The sequence below is a fragment of the Oncorhynchus mykiss genome, chromosome 12 (assembly GCF_013265735.2).
Source record: "Oncorhynchus mykiss isolate Arlee chromosome 12, USDA_OmykA_1.1, whole genome shotgun sequence".
Lineage (NCBI taxonomy): Eukaryota > Metazoa > Chordata > Actinopteri > Salmoniformes > Salmonidae > Oncorhynchus > Oncorhynchus mykiss.
In genome coordinates, this window is record NC_048576.1 from 71,296,081 (window position 1) to 71,312,262 (window position 16,182).

At 46.3% G+C, this 16,182-nt stretch overlaps 1 protein-coding gene across 1 annotated transcript in view; it reads right to left on the reverse strand.

Annotated features, from left to right (window-relative positions):
- LOC110538958 (SRC kinase signaling inhibitor 1) overlaps positions 1 to 16,182 on the reverse strand; it is a 172,162-nt gene that overhangs the window by 69,874 nt on the left and 86,106 nt on the right. The gene's annotated exons all lie outside the window — the stretch shown is intronic.

A 16,182-nucleotide genomic window follows, 5' to 3' on the forward strand; every position in this document is an offset into this window, starting at 1 on the left:
CTACCCAAAACATCAACTGCATATTCCAAAAAGCAGCATCGAAAGCAAATTTGAGAAAACCAAAGCAATGCAACATCAGAAGCAAAAATCAAAATGTTTCTGACAAATGGTTTGATAATGAATGTAAAACAATTAGAAAACACCTAAGACAAATGTCAAACAAAAAACATAAGCAGCAAAACAACCCAGAGCTACGATATGAATACTTTGAAACTCTGAAACAGTATAAACAAACACTGAAATGCAAGAAATTGAATTATACCAACAAGACACTTGATGAAATTGAAAACGCAATTGACCAAAATCAGTTCTGGGACATGTGGAACAATTTAAGCACAACAAAGCCACAAGAATTAGCCATACAAGATGTAGGAATTTGGAAAACTTACTTTGATAATCTATACAAAAACATCCCACAAAAAGACTTAAACCAGAACCAATTAGAAATTAAAGAAAAATTGAACATCCTGGAATCAGTCATTAAAAACAACCAAAATCCATTAGATTACCCAATAACCCAACAAGAACTAAATGAAAAGCTAAAATCTATTAAATCAAAAAAGGCTTGTGGTGTAGACAACATCAGAAATGAAATGCTGAAAAACAGCACACCTGAGTTGCAAAATGCTGTGCTTAAATTGTTCAACATGGTTTTAACTTCTGGCTGCTTCCCTGATGTCTGGAACCAGGGGCTCATCTCCCCTATCCACAAAAGTGGAGACAAATCAGACCCCAATAATTACAGGGGAATTTGCGTCAACAGTAACTTGGGAAAGATTTTCTGTAGCATTTTGAATTCAAGAATTCAAACCTTTCTTCAAGAAAAAAATGTAATAAGTAAATGTCAAATTGGCTTTCTCCCTAACCATCGCACTACTGACCATATATACACCTTACACACACTAATTAATAAACACGTCCACCAAAAAAAAGAGGGCAAAATCTTTGCTTGCTTTATTGACTTTAAAAAAGCATTTGATTCGATTTGGCACGAAGGGCTATTCTACAAAATTCTACAAAGTGGGCTTGGTGGTAAGGTGTATGACTTAATAAAATGTATGTACACAGAAAATAAGTGTGCAATAAAAATCAAAAACCAAAGAACAGAATTTTTTTCACAATGTCGAGGTGTGAGACAAGGCTGCAATTTGAGTCCAAATCTTTTCAACATTTATATCAATGAATTAGCAGACATGTTGGACCAATCTCCAGCCCCAGGACTCACACTATTTGACACAGAGGTGAAATACCTGCTATATGCTGATGACTTGGTACTTCTATCACCAACCAAAGAAGGTCTTCAACAAAACATTAATATTCTGGAGCAATATTGCCATAATTGGGCCCTGGCAGTAAATTTCCAAAAAACTAAAATCATGATTTTCCAAAAAAAACCCAGATGTCAGAAACAAAAATGTAAATTCACCCTGAACAACACCTTAATTGAACACACAAAAAATTACACCTACCTTGGTCTGACCATATCTGCATCGTGAAACTTTAATATGGCAGTGAAGGCACTCAAAGAAAAAGCCCGCAGAGCAATGTATGCAATAAAAATGAAATTATTCAAAATCAACATCCCAATTAGAATTTGGACTAAAATATTTGACAGTGTAATCCTACCAATAGCACTTTATGGAAGTGAGGTTTGGGGGCCACTCAATAAACTGGATTTTAAAATGTGGGACAAACATCCAATTGAAACCCTACATGCAGAATTCTGTCGGAAAATTCTACAAGTCCAGAGAAATACACCAACTAATGCATGTAGGGCAGAATTGGGCCGTTTTCCAGTAATAATGAAAATACAGAAAAGACCATTAAAATTTTGGCTACATCTAAATTCAAGTCCAAATTCGAGTCTGCAATTTAAAGCACTTCAAGCCCAAGAGCTGAGCCCAGAAACGAGCCCTCTCAGTCAGCTGGTGTTGGACCTCACCAATCAAGCTGACACCAGCACTGCTTCAAAAGAAAGAATTCCAATAAACAAAATCATGAACCAATCAAAGGAATCATACTTACAATACTGGAAAAACGAAACAAAATCCCAAAGCCGACTAAATTGCTATCTGACCCTAAACAGAGAATATGAATTGGCTGATTATCTCTACTCTGTCAGAGATACGAAGCAGAGACAGATCCTTACCAAGTACAGGCTGAGTGACCACCGATTGGCAATAGAAACCGGCAGACATAAAAAGACATGGCTACCCAAAGAAGAGCGTGTATGTGGTCACTGCATGACAGGGGAGGTAGAGACAGAGATGCACTTTCTCCTTTACTGTGATAAATATTCCTCACAAAGAGATTCATTATTCACAGAAATGACTACATATATTCCACATTTTTACAAATTGAACCCAGAGGAAAAACTAAGAATACTCATGGGCGAAGGAGCAATGGCTCCTCTTGCAGCCAAATATGTATTTTCCTGCCATAGCCTGAGGGACACTGAATAATAACATCTGCATAGTAAACAGTAACTTACTTATTATTACTATTATTGTTATTACTATAATTATTAATGTTTACTGTAGACTGTTACCATTTTATTGTATTTATTTTTGTATTATTATTTACTACCATTTTATATTATTATTTGCTATCATTTACAATTTTGTTACAATGTATATTGTATACATTGTTGCTTTGGCAATATTGACACAATGTTTTTCATGCCAATAAAGCAGCTTGAATTTGAATTTGAGAGAGAGAGAGAGAGAGAGACACAGAGAGAGAGAGAGGTGAGAGAGAGAGAGAGACACACAGAGAGAGAGAGGTGAGAGAGAGACACAGAGAGGTGAGAGAGACAGAGAGCTGAGAGAGAGAGCGAGAGAGAGAGAGGTGAGAGAGAGGTGAGGGAGAGAGAGAGAGAGAGAGAGAGAGAGAGAGAGAGGTGAGAGAGAGAGAGAGAGAGAGGGGGGGGGTGACAGAGAGAGAGCGAGAGAGAGAGGTGAGAGGTGAGGAAGAGAATGAGAGAGAGAGAGAGAGAGAGGTGAGAGAGAGATAGGTGAGAGAGAGAGAGAGAGACACACAGAGAGAGAGGTGAGAGAGAGAGAGACACAGAGAGGTGAGAGAGACAGAGAGCTGAGAGAGACAGAGAGAGAGAGAGAGAGGTGACAGAGAGAGAGCGAGAGAGAGAGGTGAGAGAGAGGTGAGGGAGAGAGAGAGAGAGAGGTGAGAGAGAGAGAGGTGAGAGAGAGACAGAGAGAGAGAGAGAGGTGAGAGAGAGAGAGAGAGACAGAGAGAGAGAGAGGTGAGAGAGAGAGAGAGAGACAGAGAGAGAGAGAGGTGAGAGAGAGACACAGAGAGGTGAGAGAGACAGAGAGCTGAGAGAGAGAGCGAGAGAGAGAGGTGAGAGAGAGGTGAGGGAGAGAGAGAGAGAGAGAGAGAGAGGTGAGAGAGAGAGAGAGAGAGAGAGGTGAGAGGTGAGGAAGAGAATGAGAGAGAGAGAGAGAGAGAGGTGAGAGAGAGATAGGTGAGAGAGAGAGAGACACACAGAGAGAGAGGTGAGAGAGAGAGAGACACAGAGAGGTGAGAGAGACAGAGAGCTGAGAGAGACAGAGAGAGAGAGAGAGAGGTGACAGAGAGAGAGCGAGAGAGAGAGGTGAGAGAGAGGTGAGGGAGAGAGAGAGAGAGAGGTGAGAGAGAGAGGTGAGAGAGAGACAGAGAGAGAGAGAGAGAAAGACACACAGAGAGAGAGGTGAGAGAGAGAGAGAGAGACACAGAGAGGTGAGAGAGAGAGAGAGAGAGACAGAGAGAGAGAGGGAGAGAGAGAGAGAGGTGAGAGAGACAGAGAGAGAGAGAGTGAGGTGAGAGAGAGAGAGAGCTGAGAGAGAGAGCGAGAGAGAGAGGTGAGAGAGAGGTGAGGGAGAGAGAGAGAGAGAGAGAGAGAGAGGTGAGAGAGAGAGCGAGAGAGAGAGGTGAGAGGTGAGGAAGAGAATGAGAGAGAGAGAGAGAGAGAGGTGAGAGAGAGATAGGTGAGAGAGAGAGAGACACACAGAGAGAGAGGTGAGAGAGAGAGAGACACAGAGAGGTGAGAGAGACAGAGAGCTGAGAGAGACAGAGAGAGAGAGAGAGAGGTGACAGAGAGAGAGCGAGAGAGAGAGGTGAGAGAGAGGTGAGGGAGAGAGAGAGAGAGAGGTGAGAGAGAGAGGTGAGAGAGAGACAGAGAGAGAGAGAGAGAAAGACACACAGAGAGAGAGGTGAGAGAGAGAGAGAGAGACACAGAGAGGTGAGAGAGAGAGAGAGAGAGACAGAGAGAGAGAGGGAGAGAGAGAGAGAGGTGAGAGAGACAGAGAGAGAGAGAGTGAGGTGAGAGAGAGAGAGAGAGAGAGAGAGAGAGAGATTAGAGGTGAGAGAGAGACAGAGAGAGAGAGATTAGAGGTGAGAGAGAGACAGAGAGAGAGAGAAAGAAAGAGAGAGTCAGAGACAGAGAGAGAGAGAAAGAAAGAGAGAGTCAGAGACAGAGAGAGAGAGAGAGAGAGAGAGAGAGAGAGAGAGACACAGAGAGAGAGAGAGGTGAGAGAGAGAGAGAGACACACAGAGAGAGAGAGGTGAGAGAGAGACACAGAGAGGTGAGAGAGACAGAGAGCTGAGAGAGAGAGCGAGAGAGAGAGAGGTGAGAGAGAGGTGAGGGAGAGAGAGAGAGAGAGAGAGAGAGAGAGAGAGGTGAGAGAGAGAGAGAGAGAGAGGGGGGGGTGACAGAGAGAGAGCGAGAGAGAGAGGTGAGAGGTGAGGAAGAGAATGAGAGAGAGAGAGAGAGAGAGAGGTGAGAGAGAGATAGGTGTGAGAGAGAGAGAGAGACACACAGAGAGAGAGGTGAGAGAGAGAGAGACACAGAGAGGTGAGAGAGACAGAGAGCTGAGAGAGACAGAGAGAGAGAGAGAGAGGTGACAGAGAGAGAGCGAGAGAGAGAGGTGAGAGAGAGGTGAGGGAGAGAGAGAGAGAGAGGTGAGAGAGAGAGAGGTGAGAGAGAGACAGAGAGAGAGAGAGAGGTGAGAGAGAGAGAGAGAGACAGAGAGAGAGAGAGGTGAGAGAGAGAGAGAGAGACACAGAGAGAGAGAGGTGAGAGAGAGACACAGAGAGGTGAGAGAGACAGAGAGCTGAGAGAGAGAGCGAGAGAGAGAGGTGAGAGAGAGGTGAGGGAGAGAGAGAGAGAGAGAGAGAGAGAGAGATAGGTGAGAGAGAGAGAGACACACAGAGAGAGAGGTTCTCATAAGAAACTAGCTCCCTGGTACACAGAAAATACCCGAGCTCTGAAGCAAGCTTCCAGAAAATTGGAACGGAAATGGCGCCACACCAAACTGGAAGTCTTCCGACTAGCTTGGAAAGACAGTACTGTGCAGTACCGAAGAGCCCTTACTGCTGCTCGATCATCCTATTTTTCTAACTTAATTGAGGAAAATAAGAACAATCCGAAATTCCTTTTTGATACTGTCGCAAAGCTAACTAAAAAGCAGCATTCCCCAAGAGAGGATGACTTTCACTTTAGCAGTGATAAATTCATGAACTTCTTTGAGGAAAAGATTATGATTATTAGAAAGCAAATTACGGACTCTTCCTTAAATCTGCGTATTCCTTCAAAGCTCAGTTGTCCTGAGTCTGCACAACTCTGCCAGGACCTAGGATCAAGAGAGACACTCAAGTGTTTTAGTACTATATCTCTTGACACAATGATGAAAATAATCATGGCCTCTAAACCTTCAAGCTGCATACTGGACCCTATTCCAACTAAACTACTGAAAGAGCTGCTTCCTGTGCTTGGCCCTACTATGTTGAACATAATAAACGGCTCTCTATCCACCGGATGTGTACCAAACTCATTAAAAGTGGCAGTAATAAAGCCTTTCTTGAAAAAGCCAAACCTTGACCCAGAAAATATAAAAAACTATCGGCCTATATCGAATCTTCCATTCCTCTCAAAAATTTTAGAAAAGGCTGTTGCGCAACAACTCACTGCCTTCCTGAAGACAAACAATGTATACGAAATGCTTCAGTCTGGTTTTAGACCCCATCATAGCACTGAGACGGCACTTGTGAAGGTGGTAAATGACATTTTAATGGCATCGGACCGAGGCTCTGCATCTGTCCTCGTGCTCCTAGACCTTAGTGCTGCTTTTGATACCATCGATCACCACATTCTTTTGGAGAGATTGGAAACCCAAATTGGTCTACACGGACAAGTTCTGGCCTGGTTTAGATCTTATCTGTCGGAAAGATATCAGTTTGTCTCTGTGAATGGTCTGTCCTCTGACAAATCAACTGTAAATTTCGGTGTTCCTCAAGGTTCCGTTTTAGGACCACTTTTGTTTTCACTATATATTTTACCTCTTGGGGATGTTATTCGAAAACATAATGTTAACTTTCACTGCTATGCAGATGACACACAGCTGTACATTTCAATTAAACATGGTGAAGCCCCAAAATTGCCCTTGCTAGAAGAATGTGTTTCAGACATAAGGAAGTGGATGGCTGCAAACTTTCTACTTTTAAACTCGGACAAAACAGAGATGCTTGTTCTAGGTCCCAAGAAACAAAGAGATCTTCTGTTGAATCTGACAATTAATCTTAATGGTTGTACAGTCGTCTCAAATAAAACTGTGAAGGACCTCGGTGTTACTCTGGACCCTGATCTCTCTTTTGAAGAACATATCAAGACCATTTCAAGGACAGCTTTTTTCCATCTACGAAACATTGCAAAAATCAGGAACTTTCTGTCCAAAAATGATGCAGAAAAATTAATCCATGCTTTTGTCACTTCCAGGTTAGACTACTGCAATGCTCTACTTTCCGGCTACCCGGATAAAGCACTAAATAAACTTCAGTTAGTGCTAAATACGGCTGCTAGAATCCTGACTAGAACCAAAAAATTTGATCATATTACTCCAGTGCTAGCCTCTCTACACTGGCTTCCTGTCAAAGCAAGGGCTGATTTCAAGGTTTTACTGCTAACCTACAAAGCATTACATGGGCTTGCTCCTATCTATCTCTCTGATTTGGTCCTGCCGTACATACCTACACGTACGCTACGGTCACAAGACGCAGGCCTCCTAATTGTCCCTAGAATTTTTAAGCAAACAGCTGGAGGCAGGGCTTTCTCCTATAGAGCTCCATTTTTATGGAACGGTCTGCCTACCCATGTCAGAGACGCAAACTCGGTCTCAACCTTTAAGTCTCTACTGAAGACTCATCTCTTCAGTGGGTCATATGATTGAGTGTAGTCTGGCCCAGGAGTGGGAGGGTGAACGGAAAGGCTCTGGAGCAACGAACCACCCTTGCTGTCTCTGCCTGGCCGGTTCCCCTCTTTCCACTGGGATTCTCTGCCTCTAACCCTATTACAGGGGCTGAGTCACTGGCTTTACTGGGGCTCTCTCATGCCGTCCCTGGAGGAGGTGCGTCACCTGAGTGGGTTGAGTCACTGATGTGGTCATCCTGTCTGGGTTGGCGCTCCCCCCCCCCCCCCTTAAGTTGTGCCGTGGCGTAGGTCTTTGTGGGCTATACTCAGCCTTGTCTCAGGATGGTAAGTTGGTGGTTGAAGATATCCCTCTAGTGGTGTGGGGGCTGTGCTTTGGCAAAGTGGGTGGGGTTATATCCTTCCTGTTTGGCCCTGTCCGGGGGTGTCCTCGGAGTGGGCCACAGTGTCTCCTGACCCCTCCTGTCTCAGCCTCCAGTATTTATGCTGCAGTAGTTTATGTGTCGGGGGGCTAGGGTCAGTTTGTTATATCTGGAGTACTTCTCCTGTCCTATTCGGTGTCCTGTGTGAATCTAAGTGTGCGTTCTCTAATTCTCTCCTTCTCTCTTTCTCTCTCTCGGAGGACCTGAGCCCTAGGACCATGCCCCAGGACTACCTGACATGATGACTCCTTGCTGTCCCCAGTCCACCTGGCTGTGCTGCTGCTCCAGTTTCAACTGTTCTGCCTTATTATTATTCGACCATGCTGATCATTTATGAACATTTGAACATCTTGGCCATGTTCTGTTATAATCTCCACCCGGCACAGCCAGAAGAGGACTGGCCATCCCACATATGCTCTCTCTAATTCTCTCTTTCTTTCTCTCTCTCGGAGGACCTGAGCCCTAGGACCATGCCCCAGGACTACCTGACATGATGACTCCTTGCTGTCCCCAGTCCACCTGACTGTGCTGCTGCTCCAGTTTCAACTATTCTGCCTTATTATTATTCGACCATGCTGGTCATTTATGAACATTTGAACATCTTGACCATGTTTTGTTATAATCTCCACCCGGCACAGCCAGAAGAGGACTGGCCACCCCACATAGCCTGGTTCCTCTCTAGGTTTCTTCCTAGGTTTTGGCCTTTCTAGGGAGTTTTTCCTAGCCACCGTGCTTCTTCACCTGCATTGCTTGCTGTTTGGGGTTTTAGGCTGGGTTTCTGTACAGCACTTTGAGATATCAGCTGATGTACGAAGGGCTATATAAAATAAATTTGATTTGATTTGATTTGATTTGAGAGGTGAGAGAGAGAGAGAGAGAGAGAGGGGGGGGGGTGACAGAGAGAGAGCGAGAGAGAGAGGTGAGAGGTGAGGAAGAGAATGAGAGAGAGAGAGAGAGAGAGGTGAGAGAGAGATAGGTGAGAGAGAGAGAGACACACAGAGAGAGAGGTGAGAGAGAGAGAGACACAGAGAGGTGAGAGAGACAGAGAGCTGAGAGAGACAGAGAGAGAGAGAGAGAGGTGACAGAGAGAGAGCGAGAGAGAGAGGTGAGAGAGAGGTGAGGGAGAGAGAGAGAGAGAGGTGAGAGAGAGAGAGGTGAGAGAGAGACAGAGAGAGAGAGAGAGAAAGACACACAGAGAGAGAGGTGAGAGAGAGAGAGAGAGACACAGAGAGGTGAGAGAGAGAGAGACAGAGAGAGAGAGGGAGAGAGAGAGAGAGGTGAGAGAGACAGAGAGAGAGAGAGTGAGGTGAGAGAGAGAGAGAGAGAGAGAGAGAGAGAGATTAGAGGTGAGAGAGAGACAGAGAGAGAGAAAGAAAGAGAGAGTCAGAGACAGAGAGAGAGAGAGAGAGAGAGAGAGAGAGAGAGAGAGAGAGACAGAGAGAGAGAGAGGTGAGAGAGAGAGAGAGAGACACAGAGAGAGAGAGGTGAGAGAGAGACACAGAGAGGTGAGAGAGACAGAGAGCTGAGAGAGAGAGCGAGAGAGAGAGGTGAGAGAGAGGTGAGGGAGAGAGAGAGAGAGAGAGAGAGAGAGAGAGAGGTGAGAGAGAGAGAGAGAGAGAGAGAGGGGGGGTGACAGAGAGAGAGCGAGAGAGAGAGGTGAGAGGTGAGGAAGAGAATGAGAGAGAGAGAGAGAGAGAGGTGAGAGAGAGATAGGTGAGAGAGAGAGATAGAGACACACAGAGAGAGAGGTGAGAGAGAGAGAGACACAGAGAGGTGAGAGAGACAGAGAGCTGAGAGAGACAGAGAGAGAGAGAGAGAGGTGACAGAGAGAGAGCGAGAGAGAGAGGTGAGAGAGAGGTGAGGGAGAGAGAGAGAGAGAGAGGTGAGAGAGAGAGAGGTGAGAGAGAGACAGAGAGAGAGAGAGAGAAAGACACAGAGAGAGAGAGGTGAGAGAGAGAGAGAGAGACACAGAGAGGTGAGAGAGAGAGAGAAAGAGACAGAGAGAGAGAGGGAGAGAGAGAGAGAGAGGTGAGAGAGACAGAGAGATTAGAGGTGAGAGAGAGACAGAGAGAGAGAGAAAGAAAGAGAGAGTCAGAGAGAGAAAGAAAGAGAGAGTCAGAGAGAGAGAGAGAGAGAGAGAGAGAGAGAGAGAGAGAGAGAGAGAGAGAGAGATTAGAGGTGAGAGAGAGAGAGAGAGAGAGAGATTAGAGGTGAGAGAGAGAGAGAGAGAGAGATTAGAGGTGAGAGAGAGACAGAGAGAGAGACAGAGACAGAGACAGAGACAGAGACAGAGACAGAGAGAGAGAGAGAGAGAGAGAGAGAGAGAGAGAGAGAGAGAGATGGGGGGAGAGAGGAAGAGGGAGAACTCTCCAGGCCTGTGCTATCAGAGGGAAATGAAAGAGCTGTGCTTGACAGTATCATTGGGCATTCTAATGATCTAGCTGGCCTGCTGCTACCTGCCCCACTGGTCACTGCCTTGTCAAGCATGCATAGCACACGCAAAGTGATTGAGCCTCTGTTAGGTGCTTGGTTAGCTGACAGTCACACACACACGCACAAATATCCATGACAGATACCTAGCATCCCTAGAGGAATGGCGACAGGGTAATTATGCAGTCTTTACCTGGCCTGATAGATGTGTAGCTGATCGATCTCTCTAATTTCCCCCTCCTGTCAGTTAGCCACAGCCTCTCCTCTCCCCCAGAGACACACTGCACATGAGTTATTACCTCTTCATTACAATGGGCTAGGGCTGCAGTACACACACATATACACACACATACACACACAAACACACACAAACACACAAACACGCACGCAACCACACACTCCCAAACAAAACAAACATGACAAACACACACAAACACCCAACAAATAACTGATCATACAACTGATTTCATGCAACCCATTGTGAGGCAGAGATAGAGAACCCTATCCATCTGTGTGTGTGTTTAGAGTTCTCTCTATCGGGTCAGTGAAGCAGCACAACTCTGCTTATAAAACCAGCTACAAAACAAAGCATTAAAGCTGAAAACCATCTCTCCCACTTCCAGGATAAGTATATTCATTTATTCTGACCAAACAAAGCACAAAAAGGCCCTGACAAGCAGCTGTTAATTATAATGAAATCATTACCTCGGTTGAGCAAACAAGGTAATTTGGTGTCAGAGAGAGAGCGGGAGAGAGGGGGGGTGAGAGAGAGAGGGGGGGGTGAGAGAGAGAGAGAGAGAGAGAGAGAGAGAGAGAAGGAGAGAGGGGGGGTGGAGGTGAGAGAGAGCGAGATAGAGGATGGTGAGGGTTTTCTGGGGGAGGGAGGAGGGAGGAGAAAATCACCGTTTATGAAAAATAAACAGCCTTGGTGGAGGCAGGTGGGCACACACAGGCCCTATCAGGACCAGCCAGCTGTGTCATCTGTACACTCACACACACACACACACACACACACACACACACAAACACACACACACATGAGGAGGAATCATATCAGGGAGTCAGGTGTTGTTCCTAATCCATCAGATAGGGGGCGATACTGGTAGCAAGCCCTATTACAGTACAGACCAGAAAGCAACAATGCTGTCCCTTCTTATAGCCTGTACCTGCTGACACTATGGCAGGCAAGCATTCAAGACCAGGTAATGAGCTTTTAATGTGTTACACATACATTATTACACACACTTTAATTCTCAGACGGGGCATGTTAAATGCGTTAGGCTGGGTGGGTATGGGTATAGGCCATGTAACGGAGTGCGTTTTAATTAAAGACCTTGGATGAACACTTGACAAAAATATGAAGATATATAGTCATAAACTGAGGATTTAAGAAGCACTCCATCTCTGGGCTGTGACTGCATATTCATGAGTTGAGTGAGGTGGTTATTATGAGTGTGAGGGGGCACAGACACAGATACAGACACCGGCACAGGCACGGGCACAGACACGGGCACAGGCACAGGCACGGGCACGGGCACGGGCACGGGCACAGGCACAGGCACAGGCACGGGCACGGGCACGGGCACGGGCACAGGCACCAACACAGACACAGGCACCAACCAGCACAGCAACAGACACAGACACGGGCACAGGCACCAGCACAGACACAGACTGGCACAGTGTGGAGGCCACGGGGGTGGAGGGGGTGCTATAAAGCACATCACAATTGGAAGCCTCCTTAATATTGTCATGTGGGGGAGACGAGAGCAAAGGGGGAGACGGCTGGGGTGTGTGCGTCTGTATATGTCTGCGCGAGTGTGTGTGTGATTTCTCTCTCATTACCTCCTTCGTCTATTTAGGGCTGAGAAGCATATATCAGATCCTGGTCCATTAGGAGAAGGTCAGAGCAGCAGAGCAGCGTCTGTTAACCGCCTGTTTATCTCCTCCACAGCAGCCAGAGCAGAGGCCAGCTAAGAGCAGTGACAGCATCAGCCTGATGAGAGAACATCCTAATATGGGCACGGTGCCATGGAGAGGCCTTCCCAGAAGAGAAGTTCCAAGGTAAATACAGTACGGAACAAAAACCCCATTCATGTCGCAGGCGCCCTGTTTCCAAGTGCCACGTGCCGTCAAATGCACACAGGAGTAAAGTAGTCAGTCTAATTCTGCTGGAAGCACTTCACAGCTAGCGAGCCTCCCTTCCCTCACTGAAGAGCAGTGGGAGGAATGGGGCCTCAACAAGTTTGACTAAAGCAGAAAACAGAAAAGGTTGTTGGTTGAAATAAAGGAAGATGTGAAAGGAAGAGAGAGAGAAAACCCCATACTTTTATCCCTGTTGCTGCTGACAGATGCTGCTGACAGACAGGCAGTTTGACCTATAGCCGGTCTGTATCCAGTTACTGCAGCACCCAGAGCTGTTATACAACTGTACCGCAAACCCACGGCTGTCTCCAACATCCCAAAGACAGAAACACAGTTATTTTGGTTGATAGCGACCCGCTACTTTCTTCCCGCTCCAACTCCCAGCTCTAAAACTCCTCCGCGTTCTGCCAGGTCAAACAAATTGCTACGGCACATCCCTTTGCATTTAGACTAGAGCCTGACAGCCAGCCATGCAGAAGAAACGACCCAATTTGAGCTTGTTTTACAAGACACCCATCCAAACAGGGGTACCACTGCTAAAGTAAAGCCAAACCTAGCAGCCACTGCTAGCTGTCTCTCTTTCTGTCAGGATCCTCCGCCATATTGGAAACCCAGCTCTACCTTAATTGTTTTCTAACTGAGTACCGTGTCTGCCTTATATTTGACTAATTAGGCACTGAGCAAGAATAATGGCGTAAACACGATTATTATTTCATTTGATTGGAGGAAGACTCACACTAACGAACCGTAGGCCGTTTGTTTTGTGCTGTTGAGATTGGATCATGGTTGAGGCTGTTCTAATGATGGTGTAATGATATCTAATGCAGGGTAAAGCAGCTGGTTAGTCGGGGTAATTCCAGGCTGTTTACTGCATCTTACAATGCTGACTTGACCCCCTGCTGACCTGCTCATCTCTCATTAGAGACAGGCCCAGGAAACAAATGCAACAGGCAACACAACACAACACACCTTTAGCATGTAGGGTTTTTTCTTCCACGAGAACAGACCGTTTTATATAATCAAACCTCGTTAATGTGATATTAAAATACACTAAGTGTACAAAAAATTAGGAACACCTTCCTATATTGCGTTGCACCACCTTTTGCCCCCAGAACAACCTCAATTCAGTCGGACACGGACCCTACAAGGTGTTTAAAGTGTTCCACAGGGATGCTGGCCCCTCTTGACTCCCACAGTTGTGTCAAGTTGGCTGGATGTCCTTTGGGTGGTGGACCATTCTTGATACACACAGGAAACTGTTGAGCGTGAGCCTGGTTTGAGTGTGAGCGTGACACACTCAAACCAGAGCGCCTGGCAGCTACTACTATACTCCGTTCAAAGGCACTTAAACCTTTATTCTTGCCCATTCACCCTCTAAATGGCACACACACACAATCCATGTCTCAATGCCTCAAGGCTAAAAAAAAATCCTTCTTTAACCTGTCTCCTCCACTTCATCTACACTGATTGAAGTGGATTTAACAGGTGACATTAATAAGGATAGTGGCTTTCACCTGGATTCACCTTGTCAGTCTGTCAAGGAAAGAGTGCGTATCACCAATACTTTGCAGGTGTCCAAAGGTGAAGAGGGAGAGATAAAGACCATTTGAAGACAAGGAAAACGAGAGAAAGTAAGAGCGATGGAAAAGACAGTCTGGTCTCTGAGGTACCTTAGGCACGTTAAGTGACAGGTGGCTGAGGTGTGTGTGTGTGTGGCAGGTGGACCAAGTGGTGACGGTAACCTGGAACATAGTGATCAGCACTTCAAACAGAGCGCCAGCTGGGGCTCATGGATGTGAGGGGAGATGTCAGGTGGTTCACAGAGAGGAGCATCTTTTCAAAGGAACGCGGTGATGGAGAGAGAAGGGAGGAAGCAAACAAGATACATAACGAGTCAGGTAGGGAAAGGGTTGGTGAGTGAGCTACTGTACCAGGAAGTCTTCCAGACAAATAGTCTGATAAACCTGGGCAATGATAAGGACCGTGGTTCTCAAACCTCTCCTCGGGGACTCACACTTTTGTTGTGGTACTGAACTACATCACCTGATTCACCTACTCAAGGGTTTTTAATGATTAGTTGACCATTTGAATCAGGTGTGCTAGCTGTGGAATGGTTCAAATACTGTCGGGGGGTCCCTGAGGAGAAATATGAAAACCCCTGGATTAGACCATCTTTATTCCCCCACCAACTGTTAGCTAAAACATATGTGGTTAAATGTCTGGTCTTCATGCTACTGTGATGGATTAGTCAACCGCCCTACCTTCAACCTTCAAAGGACAGAATGTACAGAAAATAAAGGTTGATTTTCTCTCTAATCACACTAAATAAAGACAGATATTTTCCCCTACAGTAATGACACCTCCAGTCGGTCTGCATTGCATAATTGGAATGGTGTTTGCCAGAACTTTTTTCATTAAAAGATGAGAAAATCACCTAGAAGAATAAGGTCAATTAAAAGAACAATAATAGAAATCAAACATTCAATCAGTCAGAAAGTCCTTAGCTGCTAGGGGAGGTGAGTGAATGGCGATATTGTCTGTAGATTGGTTGCCTTGACAATAGGTCAGCTGTTCCAACAGCGGTCTGCAGTATGCCTCCCCCCCACTCTCCAGTCATCATGTCCCAGCATACTGGAGGCTCAGACACACACACACACACACACACACACACACACACACACACACACACACACACACACACACACACACACACACATGACCAGACACACACACACACAATATGTACAGCACGCTGCTACACACACCCAGTATGCAGTATGCATTCGGGACATACATGTTGACAGGTTGAGATGTGTCAGGGGAGTCAGATTACACAAGGCAGGCTGAACCTGCCTTAGCACTGTGTCATGATGTTGGCACTGTCATGTGCTAAAACATGATTCCTGTCGTCCGTCAAAAGCAGGATTTACCCTGAGAGGAAGGAATACGGGACTGGAGGAGGAACTAAATGATGCTCTCGATGGTGTCTGAAGGAATGGAGCTCATATCCTGCTTCATAAAGGCAAGCTAGATGGAATGCTAACCCGGGGGTACTGTAGCGCTCCAAAATTTACTGGAGGAGAAATCTCAAAGAATTTCAAAAACAGAGAGAATTGTTCGAGAGAAAGAGATGTATTTCTGAGCATGAAAGAGGAGTGTTTGTGTCTGCATGGCAGAGCTGTGTAGAGGGAGAAACACAGTGGGATGGAGGGAGGAGCAGCCGTAGAAAACTACAGTCCCTAGTGGGGCGTCTCTGTAATTGCCTCTTCCAGCATCCCCAGAGACATGCTCAAAATGGGCTGCAGCAGTCTGTAAACTCCTGCAAAACAGCAGTCCCACCCCCTGCCTTTCATCTTTCATTCTCTTCTCCCTCCCTCCCTCCCTCCCTCCCTCCCTCCCTCCCTCCCTCCCTCCCTCCCTTCCGCCCTCCCTCAATTAACACCATGTAACACATCACTCCCCTCTCTACCTCCCTCTCTCTCTCTCTCTGACACACTTTAGAATGGGCAGGTGTTCAACCGCTCTTGGTAGCAAACTGGAACTTCCAACTAGTTGGGTAGAGACATTAGAGGCAGAGTTGTAGAAGCAATTTTCCTTTACGCATTGGAATGTACCCCCCCCCCCCACACACACACACATCTTCTCCCTGACCTTCTTGTGTCCTTAAAAGACCCAAAAGAAGCCAATACCACAACGTGCCTGTCTGACAGAGCACCATCATTGGCTCTCCCTTGCTGTCCATCATTCCCTGGGCTCAATGCTCTCGCCCCCTTGCTGCCCCTCGGGCCCGATCATTACTCCTTGTATGTAGTACATTAGCCTGGACGCTAACGGCAGGCTGTAATCTGAGCCACACCGCTCTGTCTGTGTGTGTGTGTTTAGACACAGTTTGTTCCGTTCATTGATCTGTGGGGCATTGATCTTGGCACATGGGCGTTGTTGTATTAGCGCATTAGGCTCGGCAGCTTGGACAGACGCTCCAAGGTCCGC